This window comes from Neophocaena asiaeorientalis, unplaced genomic scaffold, assembly GCF_003031525.2.
Source record: "Neophocaena asiaeorientalis asiaeorientalis breed wild unplaced genomic scaffold, Neophocaena_asiaeorientalis_V1.1 scaffold65, whole genome shotgun sequence".
Taxonomy (NCBI): Eukaryota; Metazoa; Chordata; class Mammalia; order Artiodactyla; family Phocoenidae; genus Neophocaena; species Neophocaena asiaeorientalis.
In genome coordinates, this window is record NW_020173215.1 from 14774697 (window position 1) to 14796163 (window position 21467).

Genomic DNA, 21467 nt, shown 5'->3' on the forward strand with positions numbered 1-21467 from the left:
TTTTTTTTTTTTTTTTTTACCACGAGCCGCAAGTTGCTCAACTGACCAAAGCTTTCAGAGAACAAAGCACACTCTGAACAGGGATCTTAACCAATCCAGAAGTAGTAAATTCGGAACAGACCTTCCGAGAGATTTCAAGCAACTCCTAGTGAGGGACAAAAGCTCTTCACTCGAAAAGAAAATGAAAAATGAAACAGGAAATGATCACTGTGTTGAAAGGAGTTTCTTTTCTTTAACGTACAAATAAAATCGTTTAGACCAACCTTTTGATCACAGAACAGAACTCAAAGCTGCATTGTTTGTAACAACAAAATTTAGATTTCATGATGCTTCCTGCTTATTTAAATTTCTTTTTATTTTTGGGTTTCCTAGCAACACGGTCAAATCTAATATTTACAAACCTAGAATGATTCTGTATAGCTGCTGTCACGCACATAACAACTGTGAGTTTTACTTAACATTAAAAGATAAAAATTATTTCTTACTTCCCATAATAACACCAGTACTTAAAATTGCCATCTGAGTCTGACTACTTCAAAAATCACAGTGACTCCAGAAAACAGTCATTTTCTGATTCTCATAAGTGCTAGGTGATCTCCTAAACTAAGTAAAAGATATATTCTTCATTTGCACGTTGTTCCAACAAATTACACACACACAAATCTAATTTTAATATTAAGCAAAATTTACAATGATATAAAAACATGCATATAACAAAGGCTTGAGAAGGGATACACAGAATAAAATGTAGGAATTTTTTCGAAAGTATAGCAACTATTGTTATATTATGATTATAAACTTAGAATGAATTAGAAATACAAGCTAAGATTAAAATGTTTAGTTTGCTAATAAGGACCTACTGTATGGCACAGGGAACTCTACTCAATACTCTGTAATGGTCTATATGGGAAAAGAATCTAAAAAAGTGGATACATGTACATGTATAACTGAATCACTTTGCTGTACACCTGAAACTAACACAACATTGTAAATGACCTATACTCCAATAAAAAAATTTTTTTAAATGTTTAGTTTGAAACAGTAAGAAAGGCAAACATTTAAAAACCCTATTAACTTTCTTAACCAAGTGTCCATAAAACAAATACTGAAAGAAAAGAAATCCTAGGTATCACTTTTGGCTGTGGTCATAGGTGGTTTTGGATTCAGTGAGAAGAATTAGATGTTATCATTACCCTGAAGCTACATTTGTAAATGCGATTAAATATGCTTCTGAACAGCTAAGCAAAGACAGCAGACAGAAAACTTGTGTGTGCAAGGTGGAGGTGGGGATGGAGAGGGGGTCAGGATGACACAAGAAAGAAACAGCCACTAGAAAGTAGCATGGAGAAGGTCAGACTGTTTTCTGTTATGTTGGCACCTGAGGAAATGATACCACATCAGTGCTCTATCATCCAGATAACTGAGGCTACATCATTTCTTATTTGTATTATGCAGCTAAACCCTACGTAATTTGCTTTGAGTATACCAAGTTAGGGTTTTTATCAAGCCAAAATAAATACTTTTCCCAGCTGCATGTCTTTCAAAAAATAAAGATGGGTAGTTCTGCTCATTCAACCTTGTTGAAATGCCAAAAAAAAAAAAAAGAAAAAGCTATAGGAAAAAAAAAGAAGCTAAAGGAAGATTCTATTTCTCTTTCTCCTCCTACGAGTCCTTCAATCACACAATTCTCCTGACTAATGCACATAATGAAGAGAGGAGAGGCCTTTGTTTCCCAAAAAGGGGAACAGATTAGCCCTGAAGAAACATGAGTTAAAAGTAGAATGCAAACTAACGCAGAGCCACAGTTCAATTTTAAATTTTGTGCTAAATGACTAAACTCATAAATTGAGAGTAAGAATGCATTCAGACAGAAGTTAGATACATTCTAAAGGACAAAAAATATTCTTTTAATATCAAATGACATTCTCCTCCTTTGGAGTATTTTTTTTTTTTTTTTTTTTTGCGATACGCAGGCCTCTCCCTAATGCGATACGCAGGCCTCTCACTGTTGTGGCCTCTCCCGTTGCGGAGCACAGGCTCCGGACGCGCAGGGTCAGCGGCCACGGCTCACGGGCGCAGCCGTTCTGCGGCATGTGGGATCTTCCCGGACTGGGGCACGAACCTGCATCCCCTGCATCGGCAGGTGGACTCTCAACCACTGCACCACCAGGGAAGCCCCCTTTGGGGTATTTTTAAAAATTATTTACGAAGAAAAGTTACTGAAGTTAGAACAATGGCCAAAAGGATTGTACTATCTATATAAAACACAGTCACATTCAAAACCTCTGCATAGCTGCAAAACAGTTACCGAAGACATCCGTATATCTCATCCAGTCGCCCAGAAATTTACAGAAAGTGTAGTTTGTAAAGAAAATACTGAGTTACCTTCTTGGTTGCTTTATAAATCAACAGTCCTAAACTTATAAATTAAAAAATTGTATGGTCTTCAAATACGTGTGTATCATGAAAATTAGTTCCAAGCAAATGCATTTATATCCTCCGTCCTGCTTTAGGCCTTATTTTAAGCATTCCTGTCAAATTGGGAAACTATTCGAGTGCTATCTACAAATATTAATTTAGTGCACAAGAAATAGCCCCCATTCCCTAAAAGCATTTCATGGAAGAAATAGATGTGATATATCGTGGTAGCTTCCCTTTTCTGGTAATAATTTCTGTTCCATGATTATAACTATGGGCATATAATGAATGACCGGGCCAAATATAATCATCTCCCCAGCTGCAGGGTATAGGAATGTGGCCTGAGCTGGGATATTTCTAAACAGAATTAGATTTTTTTTTTTTTTTCATCTGTCAGAAGTTGTAAAGATGTGACCCTAGAACAACTGGAGGCCATGTCCCCTGCCATATTGAGAAAATCCTTGCAAAATAAAGAGAATAAGCAGAGAAGAGAGATACTTAGTCCCAACATCATCAAGCCCTGTTTTCATTCCTAAGGAACTCAGATTGGCTCTGTATCCTGAAGGTCTTCCTTCAATTCTATAAGCTACTTAGTTTCCTGGTTAAGTATGCTACCTTATGCTACACACGAGAAAACAATTGCATTTGGGTGGTAGCGTTAAATGTAAATGGCATATCATTAAAACCTCTAAACTAGGTTATTATGGCATATTGATAGCCACATATGATAGCCCTTAGACACATATGGGTATCAGCACTTGAGATGTGCCTAGTCCAAATGGGGATGTGCTGTAAGTGTGAAATATCCACTAGGATTTGAAAGCTTTTTTTTTAAAGAACAAAAAATATCTCCTTAATAATTTTGTTATCTCTATTAATTTCTCCAGCTTCATTATATTTTTAATGTGGCTACTTAAAAATTTAAATCATATGTGTGGTCCAAATTTGTGGTTCACATTGTTTCTAATGAACAGTGCTGATCTACAAGAAAACAGAGACTGTATTTCCCAACTTGGTATAAGTGGGGATTTCTTAAAAGGGACACACGAAGTACTAACCATAAAAGAAAGGTACGTTGGAAAATATTAAGAATTTCAGTTCATCAAAATACACGATCAAGAGATTCACGATACAGGGCTTCCCTGGTGGCGCAGTGGTTGAGAGTCCGCCTGCCGATGCAGGGGACACGGGTTCGTGCCCCGGTCCGGGAAGATCCCACATGCCGCAGAGCAGCTGGGCCCTGAGCCCATGGCCGCTGAGTCTGCGCTTCCGGAGCCTGTGCTCCACAAAGGGAGAGGCCACAACAGTGAGAGGCCTGCGTACCGCAAAAAGAGAAAAAAAAAAAAAAAATTCACGAAAAAAAAAAAAAAAAAAGATTCACGATACAAAATACATGATCAAAATACATAATCAAAAGTGAACCATAAGGTGGAAGAAGGTATTAACACCTGGCAAAGATCCCATATCCAGAACAAATAATACATTTCTACAAATCAATAGGAAAAAGACAGATAACCCGGTAGAAAATGGGCAAGAAATCTGAACATACACTTGATAAATACATTTGATGTGAAAATCTACAGTAAATGGACATCTTTTTGGAAAACAAATAGATACTGAAATGGCCCTGAAAAATAAAACAAATAGAAAAAATTGAATAACCATTTAAGGTGGTAATCAAGGATATCCTTGGCTCAAAAAAACAAAACAAAACTAAGCTTCGTTTGATTTACAGATAAGGCCTACCAAATCTTTATGAACTAAATAATCTTTCTTAGAAAAGTTATTTAAGAGAATGGAAAAAGAAGAAACATTATCCAACTCATTTTTGTGAGTCTAGTGTAGGAGCTGGCAAACTTTTCTGTAAAAGGCCAGGTAGTAAATATTTAGGCTTTAAGGCCACACATAGTCTCTGTCCAGTGTTATTTGTGTGTGTGTGTGTGTGTGTGTGTGTGAGTGCATGTGTATGCATTTGTGGTTTACAACACTTTAAAAATGTAAAAATTATTCCTAGCTCTTGCGTAGTTTGCCAACCCTTGGTCTAGTAATACCTTGACTGCAAATAGGATAAGGTCATGCAGTCACTGCACTAGCTACGACAGATGACTTTGTAAATAATTTTTTATTAAAGCATAGACATGCCCACTTATTTGTATATTGTGTTTGGCTACTTTCACACTACAACGGCCGACATGAGTAATTGCAGCAGAGACTGAATGGAGCACAAACTGGAAAATGCTTACCATCAGCTCTTTACAGAAAGTGTGCTGACCCTGGCCTAAGAGAACACACAGGAACTGCCAACCCATTTTTTTATTTTATTTTGTCTCTTGCTAGTAACTCTTCTTGAGTATTCAGAGCTTGCTAGTCCTACAAGATAGACATGATGCAGCCTTAGGGCATTTGCAATTGCTATTCCCTCTGCCTGAAATTTGATTCCCTTAATATCTACATGTTTCATTCTCACCTGCTGTATTAACTTCTATCACAAATAATCATTCTTTTTCATTTAGTTTTATTAATTTTCTCTGTACCTCGTTAGATTGTGAGCGCTCTCATCTTGGACTGAATTTTTATTTCTACGTTTGAAATGCCTACCCTGTAATGTGTTACAAACTAGTAAGTACTGGACATGTATTTGATAATTATTAACTCCCAGAAACATAAACAATATTATTCTATAGCTCTACTGGGGGAAAAAAAGGGGTGGATTAAGGGGAGAGAGGAATAGCCAAAGAGACAAGTCATCATCTTTCATAGCAGAAAGTTGATACATAACATACAAAACAATAACTGTAACCTAACAGGACACACATATTATTTAGAGATATGGACACAAAGAATAGGAGAAAAATCAGGATCTGGGGGAACGTGTTGTATCTGGGGAGCACCAAGAAGGGTAGGGGAAGGATAGAAAGGGATATAAAAACAGGAACACCGATCGTGTTATAAGCCTTATAGAATAACTTGAATTTTCAGACTGTCTTCTTATCTTTGATAAAAATAAGACCAAAAAATAAAATTTAACAAAATATAGCTAGATTTGGATAAAATAACATAAAATGGGAAGTGGTTAAAGTAAGATTACTAAGGCCTTTTTATTTGAGCATAGGAAGGTAGAGGTATTAATCAATTAGATTATATAAAGTTGTGTATTCATGTGAATAATTTAAGAGTAATTATAAAAAGGGAAGAAAGGAAGGAAGGAATAAATGAGGGAAGGAAAAAAAAGAGAAAAGAAAAAAAAGAAGTGATTCATGACTCCCAAATCCAAAGAAAGGAAAAAGGAAATAGAAAAACCTCAGTTATTCCAGACTGCAATCAGGAAAGAGAGAAAAAAGGGCCAAATGAGGGCAAGCTAAACAAAACACACAAAATTAGATGATAAAATATATCCAAATATATGAATAATACCTATAAATTTAAATGGAGTAAAAGCACCAGTTAAAAGACAAAGATTTAGATTGAATTATAAAAAAATCCACATTCAGTTAGGTTCTACTTACAAAGAAAACATGAAGTTGAAACAAAATAACTTTAAGATAAAAAATTATTATGGATGAAGCCACTGTGCAAATAAAACTTATTTATGCACCTGAAATATAGACACAAAATAAGTGAAGCAAATTTGATAGAATTACAAGGAAAATTTGATACACAATTGTTGGCAACATCAACACTTATTTTAATTTTATTTCTTTATTTATCTATGGCTGTATTGGGTCTTCATTGCTGCACACAGGCCCTCTCCAGTTGCAGCAAGTGGGGGCCACTCCCCGCTGCAGCGTGAGGGCCTCCCACTGCAGAGGCCTCTCCCTCTGGCACGCAGGCTTCAGCAGCTGTGGCACACGGGCTCAGGAGCTGTGGCACGCAGGCTCAGTAGCTGTGGCTCGCGGGCTCTAGAGCACAGCCTCAGTAGTTGTAGTGCATGGGCTTAGCTGCTCCGCGGCATGTGGGATCTTCCCAGACCAGGGCTTGAACCCATGTCCCCTGCACTGGGAGGTGGATTCTCAACCACTACACCACCAGGGAAGCCCAACACTCTTATTTTAACATTTGCTGAATGAATAAGAAAAAGTTTTATCCATTGTAGCCAATTATTGATGTTCTATCCAAATTTCCTCATGTCACTATTTTTGTTTCTGTGTACCTACTTCCTGGCTTGTGATTTTGCTTTATAAAGCCATGGCTGTGACTCTTCTCAGAGGACTGTCCACGGACTAATGGAGTCATTTCCCAGGTTCATAGAACAGGAAGTACCTGGGAGTTTACATCCCTTAGGAGATGTCAGCCAATGACACACTGATCTGATTATATGAAAGTCCAATATCCTTGCCTTGAGTTGAGAAAAACTCTAAGGTATAGTTTACTCTCAAGAAGTTCTTCCTGGGCTTCCCTGGTGGCGCAGTGGTTGAGAGTCCGCCTGCCGATGCAGGGGACACGGGTTCGTGCCACGGTCCAGGAAGATCCCACATGGCGCGGAGCGGCTAGTCCCGTGAGCCATGGCCACTGAGCCTGCGCGTCCGGAGCCTGTGCTTCGCAACGGGAGAGGCCGCAACAGTGAGAGGCCCGCGTACCGGAAAAAAAAAAAAAAAAAAAAAAAATTCTCCCCCAAAAAAGGAGGGGAAAGATTCCAGAGGCCCGCGTACCGGAAAAAAAAAAAAAAAAAAAAAAAAGTTCTTCCTGCAGAATCAGGCTGGAATGTTACCTGAAAAGTTGTATAACGAAAGTTGTATAACGAAAAGTTGTATATTTGCTTGTCTTCTTCCCCCTCCTTGCCCTGTTTTCTGCATTCCCTTACAAGTTTTCATGAAAGTATTTCTTTAGAAATTCACTTGCATATGATTCCTCATCTCATGATCTTTTTCTAGAGAATCTGAACTAAGATGGTTGATACTGAATATAGTCTAGAATGTAAACTCTAAGAAAGTGATAGTGTAGTTTACTCACTCATCTGTCAAATGGCAGTAAGGACCCCATAACTAACAGCAAGTAGAGCAGTCATAGCCCCTTTCAGGCTGTTGTATTGCAATTACTAAGGCTTTCACCTGAGGTGAACTGGAAAAGAACACAGCTGGAAAGGGATGCACTGCCTTGTGCAAGTTCTTTGGTATCTGAGAACACAAGAAGCATTCCTTTCAATGTCAGGAATAACTCAAAGAAAATTTTGTTACCATTATTTAATATTATCTATGAGGTACTAGCCACTGCAATTAGAGAAGAAAAAGAACTTAAGTATTTAAAAATAAAAAAGAAGAGGCAAAAATGTTCACTATTTTATGATTAAATACATGTAAAAAACAGAACATTCAACAATAACAATAAAAAATTCCTACCAGAATCAAAGAACTTATAAGGTAGTTAATAAAAACAAATAAATACAGAAAATCAGTAGAGAATAAATATATATATCTACAAACAAGTTAAATGAAATAATGAAATCAGTTATGTCATTTATAATAACAATGATAAACTTAAAATCAAAGAATGAACTTAATAAGAGACTTGTAAAACTTATATTTTAAAAAGATCAGCTTCACCACATGGAAAGGTATGACATGTTCTTGGATAGGAAGACTAATATCATAAAGCTGTCAATTTCTTAAATTAATTTATAAATAGAACATGATCCAGAGGAAAATGTCAAGAGTTTGTTGGTTTTTAAGTGATTCTGCACTTATACAAGAATACTGTTTTTCATTCTGAAAAACAAGAGCATTAAGGGAATACTAGGTTATCAAAATATACTACAGTTATTCATTAGTTAAAATCTGTGGCATCAGTACATTAAAAACCGAGTAATAGAAGAAAACACAGAGCCCAGTATTGACCTAAATACATTCAGGACTTTATGATAAAAGTGTCATCTCAAACTACAGAGGAAAATATGGACTATTCAATAATGATGTGGGGGAAGCTGGATAACCATGTAAAAAAACATAAACTTTTATGTTTTACACACCAGTTCTACACACCATATAAGAGGAATAAAATCCTAATAGGTCAAAGGTATAAATGTAAAAATAAAATCATAGAAGTCCTATAACAAAACATGTTACAGAATTCCTTTAGAATCTAGGAGTGCAGAAGGTTTATCTAACTGACACAAACTCCAGAAGTCATTAAAAAAATGATAATGTTAAGAGGACGCAAATTTTAAAATCCATATAGCAATAAAAAAAACTCAAAAAATAAAATGGGAACGATATATTTAATATTACAACCAAAGATCTAGCCTCTTTAAATTTAATAGTTTTATACAAGTAAATAAGAAAAAAAAACAATCCAACAGAAAATGAGCAAAGCATATGAATAAATTCTTCACAGAAAAGGAAACACAAATGACTTTCATAAATATGACCAGATTTTCAACCTTACTCATGTTGAGAGAAATGCAATTCCATAAATCAAGAGTGTGCTCAACAGAGCTGGTTGAAAGAGACTCTTTCTTGAAGCAGCTCTTATAGTCCAAATTTGGTAATTTGAGCATCAGGAAAGATAATGATGGCAATGGACTATAGCACACTTTTGTAATGGTGTGTATAGTTTACTTAGGAAAGGCGGGGAGAAGGAAAAGAAGAAAAGGAAAGTTCTCTAAAGAATCACCACTAATACATGTAAACTGATTCATGGATAAACAGAAATTTTGAATGCTTCAATAGTTAGAAATTAATCAGCAGTTTAAAAATCATGTATAACAAATGGACAAAAAGCATACTGGTAGTTTTATAGGAAAGTTCCGTAAATAATCAAAGAACACATAATTCGTGTCTTAAGCAGACTGTCACCCAAAGTAGTAAAAGAGAAAAAACTCCCAACTCTTTAATCATACTCCCAGTGTATTTAGTAATTCATAATTATCATCAGGCTATCTCAGTAATATAAAGTAGTTACCCTGTTTTGTTTTTCATCATAACAATTTATTTTTCGTCACTGCTGAGATAGGGAATTTCCCAAGACCTAGTACCTAGCACATAGAATTCCCTTGATAACATATTTAGAATTATAAAAATACCAAAAGAATTTGTAAATTTATCACATTAAGTTGACATTTTTCTGTACATTAAGTTGACATTTTTCTGTACATTAAAAATCACCGTAAACACAGAAATAGGCCATATCTGAAAGTTAATATTTATATTTCCAATAAGAGAAATACTTAAAGTCTAGAATATATTCATTTGCAAATCTATGAGAAAAGATAATCCAAGACAGAAAGGATTTAATCAAACTATTCCAGAGAAGAAAACCCATTTGGCAGAAAACATAAAAATGTGTACCTCACTAGGTACACAATCACTTTATTGACAAATGGTAGTAATAAATTTGACCGGAAGACCGGCACCACTTAGGAAAATCAAATGAGGTTTATGTACCTAAAGCACAGAGAAGGAAGCAAATGCACTCAAGGTATACCTCAAAGTTCTCAGCTACATTCTTCAGCACAGACAGAAGTTCAAGTTCACCAGGTGTAGACCATAAGATATGAATGAGATGAGTGAGGTCCCCCTGGCTTTCTGTTAGCATGACATCTACTGTCCAGATCTAGCCTGACATAATCCTGGAGCAATTCTGCATGTAAACCAGTCTGAGTAAGTGCCAAGATCACCCTCTCTGAGCCAGGTTTACCTCATCGATCTCAGAAGTGTACAATCTACAATTTGATTACAACTTACCCTATGTTTTACTCCTAGACATGAACAAACCTTCTCATCCAGCCTCATAAGCCTTCCTGGGGTCAACACAGTCTCATCCAAGACAGAATCAGAAGAGAAAAACACATTCTTCTCAAATACACACAGAACAGTTATCACAGTTGACCATACACTAGGCCATAATACAAATCTCACAACTTTTCTGAGAAAACATATCATACAGATTATGTTTTCTGACCACAACACAATCAAGTTAGAGGGTGGAAATCAGAAAATTAAAATCCACATGAAAAAAACAAAAATCATTGGTCAAAAGATAAATAGTAAGCAATTTAAAAATCCTTAGAAATTAATAACAATGAAAGTACTACACCTAGATTTGTGGAGAATACTTAAGGCCTTTCGAAGAGAGGAACGTATAGCCTTAACTACTCACATTAGAAGAGAAGAAAGATTAAAAATTAAAGAGTAAATGTCCAACATAAGAAATCAGGAACAAACAATAAGCCCAAAGAAAGTAAAGAAGGAAATAATTAAAAGTATGAAATGGAAGACGAAGATGAAATAAAGAAGTCAATAAACTCTAAGTTGGATCTTTGACAAGTGACAGAATAAAAGCTAGGGGTTTCCCTGGTGGCGCAGTGGTTGAGAGTCCGCCTGCCGATGCAGGGGACGCGGGTTCGTGCCCCGGTCCGGGAAGATCCCACATGCCGTGGGGCGGCTGGGCCCGTGAGCCATGGCCGCTGAGCCTGCGCGTCCAGAGCCTGTGCTCCGCAATGGGAGAGGCCACAACAGTGAGAGGCCCCCATACCGCAAAATAAATAAATAAATAAATAAATAAATAAAAGCTAGCCTCTGGTAACACAGATGGATGAAAAGAGAGAGAATGCACACATAATTTTATGAGTGATAAAGGAGACATAATGCTGATGATGCAAGTGAACTTTAAAAAGATAGTAAGTAAACATTATCAGCAACTTTATTCAAGTTTAATTGAAAACCTAGGTGAAATGGAAAAATTTTTAATAGAAAGGTAACCGAACAAAGCTAACCTGTGAAGACAGAGAACACCTGAACAGCAATATAATTTTTATTAGAGAAATTGAAGAGTTGTAATATGTTAACAGAGCAACACAGATGGTTTTACAGGTGAATCTTACCCAAACTTCCAAGATGGGTACAGTTGGAAATTTGCTCACCCTACAACCCACCGATTCTCCCCATAGCAACTTAACTAAGAGAAAGGCTGACACATACACTGTGAGAGGTCCTCAAGAACAACTAGAAAGCAAAAATTACAAGCAGCCCAAATTCCCTTCAACTGCAGAATTGTTAAATTATGTTTTATCCACACAATGGAGTGTGAAAAAAAAAACCTATAGCTGCATATAACAGCATGGCTGAATCTTACATAATGTTAAGTAAAATGAAGTCCCCAAACCCTTCAATAGGATACTCTTTTCATGAAGTTTAAAAACAAGCAAAAGCAAACACACACACACACACAATTCCTAAATGGCAAGGAAATGATAAACACTTTAAAATTCAGGGTTATGGGATGCAAAGGGAGAGGATTTGAGAGTTCCTATGTGTCCATGACATTATTTATAAACAAACAGGTAAATAACAATACGGCCACGCATGGTCTAACATGGTTTTGCATCTTGAACCTAGGAATATAATGAATGTAATGCTTGAGATCCTAAAGGAAATAAAAGAAGTAAGTGTACCTTCTGGTCTCCTAGTAACAAACCTTAACCAGCTAATTTACACAGGGCAATGAAAGAAAAACTAACATTTTACCCCTCTCAGGTTGACAAATATTTACGATGGATAACATCCACGTTTGGTGAGGTTATGGGGAAAAAGAAACCTAAATATTGATCTGAGAGTGTAAATCTATACAACTTTAGAGAGCAATTTAGAAATATCCAGAAAATGTAAAGTTGCACTTGCCCTATGAGTTATGAATTTCACTTCCAGAAATCCACCGTAAAGAAATTCCGATACAAGTGTTCAAAGGAGACAAGCACAGGATCTCTCATTGCAGCAACGTTTATAACATCAAAAGTGTGGAAACGACCTAACTATTTGTCATAGAGCAATGGATTAACAGGTTTATTCCTATAAAATGCGATAAAACTGGTAAAATGTATGAACCAAATGTGCATGTATCAACATCTCAGTGAAAAAAAAGCAAGTTGCAGCAGGATACACACAGTATGATTCCACTTATGTAAAGTTTAAAAGCACACAATACGATTTTGCATAGCGTTTATGAATCCATTCCATATGTAGGAGAAAAACAAAAAACACAAAGGGATATAAGCAACTCCAGAAGAGTGGTTACCCTTAAAGAGGAAAGAGAGGGAAGGGTTACAGGAATGAAGCTTTGTTGGGTTCTTTAATGTTGTATTTCTTTCAAATAAACTGTGATCTCCAGGAAACACCACGTCTGTTAAACGACGTCTGTTAAGTCCAAATTGTACACCCTGTGTTTGTTACATTCTTTTCTAATTTTTCTGTATGTTTGAATGATTTCATCAATAAAATTTGATTGAATTATATGACAAAATAATCTTTCAAACTTTACCTGAAGTCCCAGTGAGCACCGTCATGTCCAGGAAGGATTCATAGTACACAAGAGTAAGGGAATCGTTGGAATCTGTGGAATGGTAAGATGTGTCTGGTCTTGCTTGTAATTATTTTACTTAACTAAGCCTAAATTGTGACTTGAAAGAGATTTGGGGAAGAGTACTTAGCCTCCCGTAACATACATTTTTATCAGTCATCAGGGAGTGCCTGAAAGTACTCTTTTGTAACAGATGGTTGAGGTTATATTAAACCTAAACAAACTAAAATCATTCATAAATGAGAAATTTCAAAACATCTCGAGTAATTAAGAGCTTTAATTTTTTTGTACTGTGATTTTTTTGGAAAAGGTGTGAACTCCAGAGGAAATATCCAGAAGCAATGAAGGAAAATTATAAATATAAGTTATAAATATAAATACGTGCAACTGAAATATCATGATTCTTATGGTATTTCCATCTCAAAAACTCAAGCTATAAATGAATCTTGTGCTTTAATTTCAATCATAACATTGAGTCATCACAATATAAGTGCAGGCAAGTCTCAACTTGGATTTCTACTCTTCGTTCTTTTAAGAAGCAGGAAATCTTATAATCTCTGAAAAGGATACACCCATCACCACTACTGACAGCACATCTACAATACGATTCATGTCAACATTCAGTGGCATAATTTGTTAGAGGTCCCGTACTTCATACTTTGTACCAGGAATGAGCTTATTAAAGGAATTTTCCAAAAGATAGTTATAAACAAAATCATTGCTGAATGGAAGGGAGGGTGGAATCTTTGTCTCTAACATAGAACAATTCACGCATTTTATCTATTAAACAAAGTAAGTTAAAAACCGTGAGTTGAACCCTAGTTAATTCAGTCATGAGTTATATGAAAATCTCACTGTGAAATTCAGGCCAGAATTCACCAAAATAATTTCTATAAAATGGCTAACTCACTCTCGCAGGTGTCACAAAGAACGATAGATGACTAATAATATAAAATTATTCTGCTGAAATTGGGTTCTTTTCAAATCTGTTTATTAAGTATTTGAATTAATTTTGCCAAGCAAATTCTCTTTCCACTTGAACATGCTGTGAAAGTACAAAAATGAGATATGAAGTCATATACCTGACCGTATGTAGACCTTATACGAGAACATCCACTATGGAAGAACCAAGCCAATTCATTGACCTCTTTAATCTAAGCTTTTCCCCTGCGCATCTCAAACATTTAATGAATATTTACCAGGAGCCAGGCATTATATTATACAAGGTGGGAATATTTAGCGGTTAATAATAATAATAGTAATGATAATGTGTGCTAGGTACTTGGAACCGAATAACCACTTTACAATCCCTTCCTTCACGAAGTTTACGGTCTAGTAGGGAAGAAGCAGCTACTGAGTCTAGTTCAATTATAATAAACAATTAGAAGGAATCCTGTGGGAATCTAAATGACAGGGAGATGGTCTGAAAGTCAGGGATGATGTTCGTGAGAAACCACAGGAACAGAAAGTACACCACACCTCCTTGTCTTGCCCCACTTGTCCGATACTGCTTTTCTCTGAACACCAATGCCGTACCCCATGGACTTCACTCAGCCTCTTCCTACCGCTTCCCCTTTCTCTCCCGTGTCCTGACTTGCCCTTGACGATAAGCTCGTACTTGGCCTCCATCTCCATATTTAGGCAAATATCCTTCATCCCACTGAATATGCAAAGACTCACATGAGCACACATGTGCAGTTATTTCCCCACATCAAACAAGCAAACCCAAACAGAATGCAGGAATTGCTGATTCAAAGCTACCTTTTCCCCAAATTCTTACATCGCTCCTAATTCGGAATCCGTTCTCTTTCCTTGCAAGGAAGAAAATGAGAACAAGAGGGCAGGAAGGAGGAAGGAATAAAAGAAGAGAAAAAAAGAACAGAAAGAAAAACTGGAAGAGAAGGAAAGGAGGAGGAGAGAAGGGCACCAGCAGAAAGTTCGTGATCAATTTTGAAAGCACAGGAGAACTATGACATGCCTTTTCCTCCCTCCCTTTTTCCTTCTTCCTCTTCTTTCTTTCACCTTTCTCCTTATGTTCCTTTTTATCTCCTTTGGCCATCAATACACACAAATGCACAAATTACATAACCTACATCATTCGATTAATATAGCCGGAGTTCCTTCCTACATGCTGATGACATTGCAATGCAAAAGTCAGTCCCTGGATATGAGGGCTGCACAGCATTGAGGTCACCTTTCTGACACTGGAGAGTTTTGCCTGGTCATCTTCCTTCCAGAGAGAATGCCAACCGTTGGAAAGTTACCCAGTGGCTAGTTATCCCTTAGCTACTTTCATCTCCTCTCTCATTCTCAGGCTGCCTAGAGCACCTCAAACTTCTTATTTGGCCACCAGAGCAATTGGTTTGCCTTTGCCTCACACCTAGCCCAGCCTGTTCTTACACCAAGAGGCATCATTCCACAAACCAAATGGCCCATCGTAACACCTGTCTCAAGAAGGTGTTTGCTTCACCAAAGAGGAATTCTTTCCTATTTTTTAAACTAACAGGTTCTTTTCTCTTCCTGTCTATAATTTTGAAAGTGTAATTGTGAATTAAAATAAAAAATAAAGCAAAAGCAAACAGAACAAATCAGTCTCAAAGGAATAATACTGAAAGGTAAAATATACTGTCATAAGTATGTTTAAAAATTCTGGCTAGTACCTTATAGAAACAGTACTTCACGGAAGCAACTACAATGGAATTCTCTCCAACAAATATAAGTGTTGTTCAGTTATACATGTGTGTGTGTGTCCTTGTATCCAAAAGTCTCTAAGATAGTAAGAAACAGTCTACTATGTGGCATACCACGCTGTGAGGACAAAGAAAAAAAAATTGAGACTTCAGTGAACAGTCAAGCAGTAGCAGAAACCTCAGAAATAGAGGCACAGTTACTGGTACCGAGTCCAAGCTTGCTCTATCTGCTGCAAGAGAGGACAATCAATTGAGAGACGAGTCTGGGGGGCAAGAAATAGTGAATTCATTCAGAAAGCCAGCAGACTGAGAAGACGGTGGACTAACGTTGCAAAGAACGATCTTGCCAGGATTGGATGCTAGTTTCTTTTATAGAACAAAGAAGAGCCGGTGAGGAAGTAAAGTAACAAGGTGATAAGTTATTGTAAATATTTCCTGGTTCCAGCCAGAGTGCAGAGGGAATCTGTTAATATCTTCTTTCCTACAGCCATTCACAAGTCGGCCTGGTCAGGATGTTTCCCGTGAGCTAAACTAAAGGTATTTTAGCTTAGCACTCAGGCGTAGGGGGCAGGGTTCCCAGAGATGGGCCATTATGTACATACACTTTAACCTATAAGCAGCATCCCTTTAGTAATTAACTTGTAGCCAAAGCAATAGAATACAAAGGTTAAAGTGAAAGAAACAGATTCAACATGGTGTCATATTTGTTCTTCCCTGTTACGTTGTGACTCCGAAAGTCTAACAGGTTGTGCAAATCAGTGTGTGTATGTACGGTGTTGGTTGAAAAGGTGGGATGGGAAACGTGAGAACCGCTAAAGCAGCCACTCAAATGACAACCATACACCACATATCCAGAAGGTCTATTTGTTCTGCCTTCCCGTGAAACTCTGAGTTGATCAACCTGCCAAGTTAATGAGCAAACCGCAACATAGCAGTGTGTCCCATCCAAGCCTGTGATGGTCAAACACCACACTTGCGAAAGAACCAAAGAGGAAACCCAGGCTGGAGCTAACCAAAAACATATATGACATCCTGGGAAAGTGTCAATGAATCTGGAATGAACACTTTAAAGAAAAAACTAAAGGAAGAAAGCATCAAGACTTGACAGGTGTTCATGACAAAGCTGAAAACGAGGTGGGTAGATGATAAGTGAAGCTGATGCAGAGAGAGTGTGTTGAATATTTTGAAGTAATGCAGGTAGTTATGCTTTGCTTGGGGATTACAGGCTCCAATACAGCATGACTGACAATAACTTACATTTGCAAAGCTCTAAGTTGGAAGTGAGTTTTAACTTGACAAAGTAGCCTTTTCCTTCCATGAACGTCAAGTCAGAATGCAGCCATTTCAGTTAAAGAGCCCGTTGCAACATTCAGTGCCCTTGTCATAACTAGGTATTTGGCCACATCATTGTGGCTTCGATTTCTTGATAGGAATGGTAGGAAATTGGACCATTATAGCTTTGAAGTTTGGGTATTCAATATGCCAATGAAGTAAGGGTTCGAACTGTACCTATTAGTGTCAGGTATCATTTCCTAGCAAACTGAGTCAACACTGGTTTGCATTTTAAGAAAAGGAAGGAAGGGAAGGAAGGAGGGAGGGACGAGGAAGAGAGGAGGTCATCTTTTAAGTATATGTACGTGGCTAGGTGTTTTACGGTCATCTTAATTGAGAATGCCATATGAGAAAAGCATCCAATTACAGTAACTCATGTTTCTCTGACACATTTTAAATATGAGAAAGAAATTGAAGCCAGCCATTTTTATGGGTTGGAGAGAATCAAAGTATTGTTGCTGTTTTAAAAGATGAAGGTCAGGCAATCTATGACGTGCAAAGCGTTTCAAGGAGAACATGTTCGGTGGCACACTTAGGAAAGTGGTAAATCAGGATAAATTTATTGCTGCCCTCCTTCAATCATCCTTTTCCCTCCTTTCAGCTGAATATACTGTTGTGTGTTTGGTCTATTGAAATCCTCCAACTAAATCCACTTCTCACTAAAGTGCCCCATAACACAAAATAATCCTTTCTTCAATGAAAATGCCTTTTCTTATACATATAGCCAATAAAAAAGCAATTCTATTGGAGAAATCCATACTAAGAGTGAACGGCTGATCTAAGCCCAATCCTCAAAGGGGAATTTTCTAATTAAAATCAATCGATGGTACAGATGGGAAGGTTTGTTTGTTTGTTTTGGTGTTTTTGTTTATTTGTTTGGCATGGAAGCATTCACTCATTCTGACAGAGTAGACTTTTATCCCATGCGTTTTCAAAATAATGACACGATAATTCAATAGATTTTTCTATTGGTTGCTGGCCCTTGCAAAAAAAACTGGCAACCTATCCTTCTGTTTGTAGGATAGTGGCATCTTCCTGATTTCATGGTACTGCTCCCCTATTACTCAACCCAGGTGCTACTGAGGACAGGTATTGATACCGAGCCAGGGCCCTGTGGGGCTCCTGGGTGCAAAACCTTTCTGTGTTCCCCATTTCTTTGATTACAGGAAATAGCTTTCATTCAGCCTCCATGACCTACCCTGAGTTCCGATGGGCAGATTCAATCAGTTGTTAATTAGGGAGGGAGGGGATGCCAGAGCAGGGAGAAACAAACAGTCAAGAGAAACAATAGTGCAGCCTCGGGGCAAGGTCCTGGTTCCCCATCAACAGATGCTCACAACAATATCTTTGAGCCGTTCTGCAGGTTCTGAAACCCCCTCCAGGTGGGAGAAGTTAATAACGATGGTATGCTGCCCACAAGCACGCAGACCCCAGACCAGCTGGAACCTGAAGGTTGATGATGCTGACCGCCAGCCCATCCAAACAATGTCCACGAGCTGATCACGCCCTCTTTGAACCATTACTATAAAACTTCTTACTATCTCCTCCAGGTTGGGACACATAGTTTTTCGACGCAGGAGCCCGCTGTGTCCCCCTTTGCCTGGCAAAGTAATAAAGCTCTCGTTTTCCACTTCACCCAGACTCTGTCTCCAAGATTCGATTTGGCACAGGTGTACAGAGAGGCTGAGCTTTCGGCATCAGTAGTGGAATTTCAGCCTCAGTCACTGGGAGTTATGATGAGCAGGTCTTGCCACCGTTTTCCCCCACAGTCAAGAATGAGATCACCCCGGTCATCCACCTGCCCAGACTGCTCCTGCTGTCCCAGACCCACAACATGCGAGCCCAGATCATGTGAATGATTTTCTGCCTCAGTTTCTCCACATATGTTCTTCAGCTGTAACTAGACCCCGACCCTGACTGCATCTCTCTGTGAGCCCTTGACTTTCCATCTCTCTCAGGAGCCAGAGCTCCGTAAACATCCCACCTACCACCTCCAGCAAACCAAACACACTCAGCCCAAACTGTTACCTGTCACATGGAGCTAACGTATCCTCATAAGGCCATGAGGAACAAGTGACCTTCTGAACACAAAGGACTCAGTACAGTGCCTCACAGATTATGTAAAATGCCTTTGACTTCCTTTCTAAAGACAAAAAGTCATAGGAAAACACTAAGTCTAGATTTGTACCGGGCCCATGGTTTATTAAGTGTCAATTAAAAATTTTGATTTTAAATCCCTGAATAAGGTAGTTTTGTCTTTTGGGGGCTCCTCCAAAATCTCTTGAAGAAGACAAAAACAAAAGAAAAAGCTCCATTCCGAGAGTTGTGAATATTTACATATGATATTAAAAGATTCTGGGAAGATATGATAGTGAAGGGATCTCCCTGAATCCCCCATATAAAGACCTAAAAGCCACAGATAATATCTACAACAAAATTAAGTGACAGAATCTCCTTACAAACCCCCAAATATAAGTCAGTGGCCACAAGCCATCCAAAGCAGAAAGAACCAGAGTGTCAGCAACTGCTAAGGAGAAAGTAATGGAAAGGTAAAGGGCCCTGACAGCTGGAGAAGCCAAATATTGCCACGAGATACTCACTGAAAAGCCGAGTAGGGCCGGCTGTAAGCAGCATCGAAACTGCAGGTGGGGACTTCCCTGGTGGTCCAGGGGTTTACACTCCCCACTTCCACTGCAGAGGGCACGGGTTCAATCCCTGGTCGGGGAAGTTCTGCATGCCACGTGGCGTGGCCAAAAAAAAAAAAAAAAAAAAAAAAAAAAAAGAACTGCAGGAGGTGGGCTTTGCTGCTCCAGTTCATAGGTGAGCGCAAAGGGACCACAGAAAGATGTGGCTGTGCTGGAGGATTCGGACCCACAGGACTCCTGAAATTAACCAAATGAAGTTGCCTTCCGGGATGAAGAGCCCACTAAGGAGAGCCTCTTGAGAGCAGAACGTAAAATGAAGACGACAGGGACTAGAATAGAGGGGGCAGGTTGGGAGGAAGAGCACCGTGGTTTTACATCAGGAGTTCAGGGACAGACCCACCCGAAACATGACACTGGAGCGGAAATCCGAGGAGAATAAGGAGTGTGTTACTTTCCTATTGGGACCCTAGTAAATCACCACAGACTTAGCGGCTCAAAGCAGCAGAAATTTATTACCTTGCACTTCCAGAGGTGAGAAGTTCAAGATGAGCCTCACTGGGCTAAAGTCGAGGTGGCAGCAGGGCTGGTTCCTCCCGGAGGCGCTAGGGGGCAAACCCTTTCCTTACCTTATTCAGCTTCTAGAGGCTCCCTGCTTTCCTTGACTCATGGCGCCGCCTCAATCCAAGTTCTTTTCCCCTATTCTTCTCTCTGATCTCCTGCCCCTATCAGAAGACCCTTGTGATTACACTGGGCTCACCTAGATAATCCAGTATAATCTTCCCATTTTAAGATCCCTAAACACACCTTCAAAATTTTTTTTTGCAATATAAGATGACGTCATCACAAGTTTCAGAGATTAGGATATGGATGTCTTTTTTTTTTTTTTTTTTTTTTTTTGGGATTTTTTTTTTTTTTTTTTGCGGTACGCGGACCTCTCACTGCTGTGGCCACTCCCGTTGCGGAACACAGGCTCCAGACGCGCAGGCTCAGCGGCCATGGCTCACGAGCCCAGCCGCTCCACGGCATGTGGGATCCTCCCGGACTGGGGCACGAACCCGTGTCCCCTGCATTGGCAGGTGGACTCTCAACCACTGCGCCACCAGGGAAGCCCGATATGGATGTCTTTGAGGGGACATTATTATGGATGTCTTTGAGGGGATATTATTCAGGAAGCGAGTTTAGCAAGACTAGCCTTTCTTATGAAATGCAAGGTAAGAAATACCTTCACTTAGGTAAAGCTGTGATGGGGTCATTATGTTCCCAATTCTCCGAGTTCCTCGGGCCTCTCAATTGTTTTGAAAACAATCACTGCCTTCTGGGTTTTAACTGTGTCCCTGGAACCTGAACAGAAAACGTTTCAAAGATGAGAAAGAAGGTTTAGATTTAAGGCAAATATCTATTCATTTCAATCTATTTCAAAATCTGCTATTTCGCTAGAGAGACTTAGGAGGACGCCAAATTGTACATCAAAATGAAAAAAAAAAAGGAAGATATATACTGTACATCAGCTTTTCACTGTGAAGTACGATGTTAGCTGTGTGTTTGTCATATACAGCCTTTATTATGTTGAGGTAGGTTCCCTCTGTGCCCACTTTCTGGAGACTTTTTATCATAAATGGATGTTGAATGTTATCAAAAGCTTTTTCTGCATCTACTGAGATGAACATATGGTTTTTATTCCTCAATTTGTTAATGTGGTGTATCGTACTGATTGATTTGAGGATACTGAAAAGTCCCTGCATCCCTGGGATAAATCCCACTTGATCGCGGTGTATGATCCCTTTAACGGTGTTGTTGGATTCAGTTTGCTAGTATTTTGTTGAGGATTTTTGCATCTATGTTCATCATTGATACTGGCCTGTAATTTTCTTTTTCTGTGGTATCTTTGTCTGGTTTTGGTATCAGGGTGATGGTGGCCTCATAGAATGAGTCAAGATGTAAAGAGAACCCATTTATGAATCCATGCTTTAAATGGCGTGCCATTGCTGAGCATTGATATGTTAATTTAAGTAATTTCTGGTATGATTTACAGAAAACTGTTTGCTGCCCTTTGGCCCTGCTACAAAGTACAGTAGGTGGAAACGTGAAGAAATTT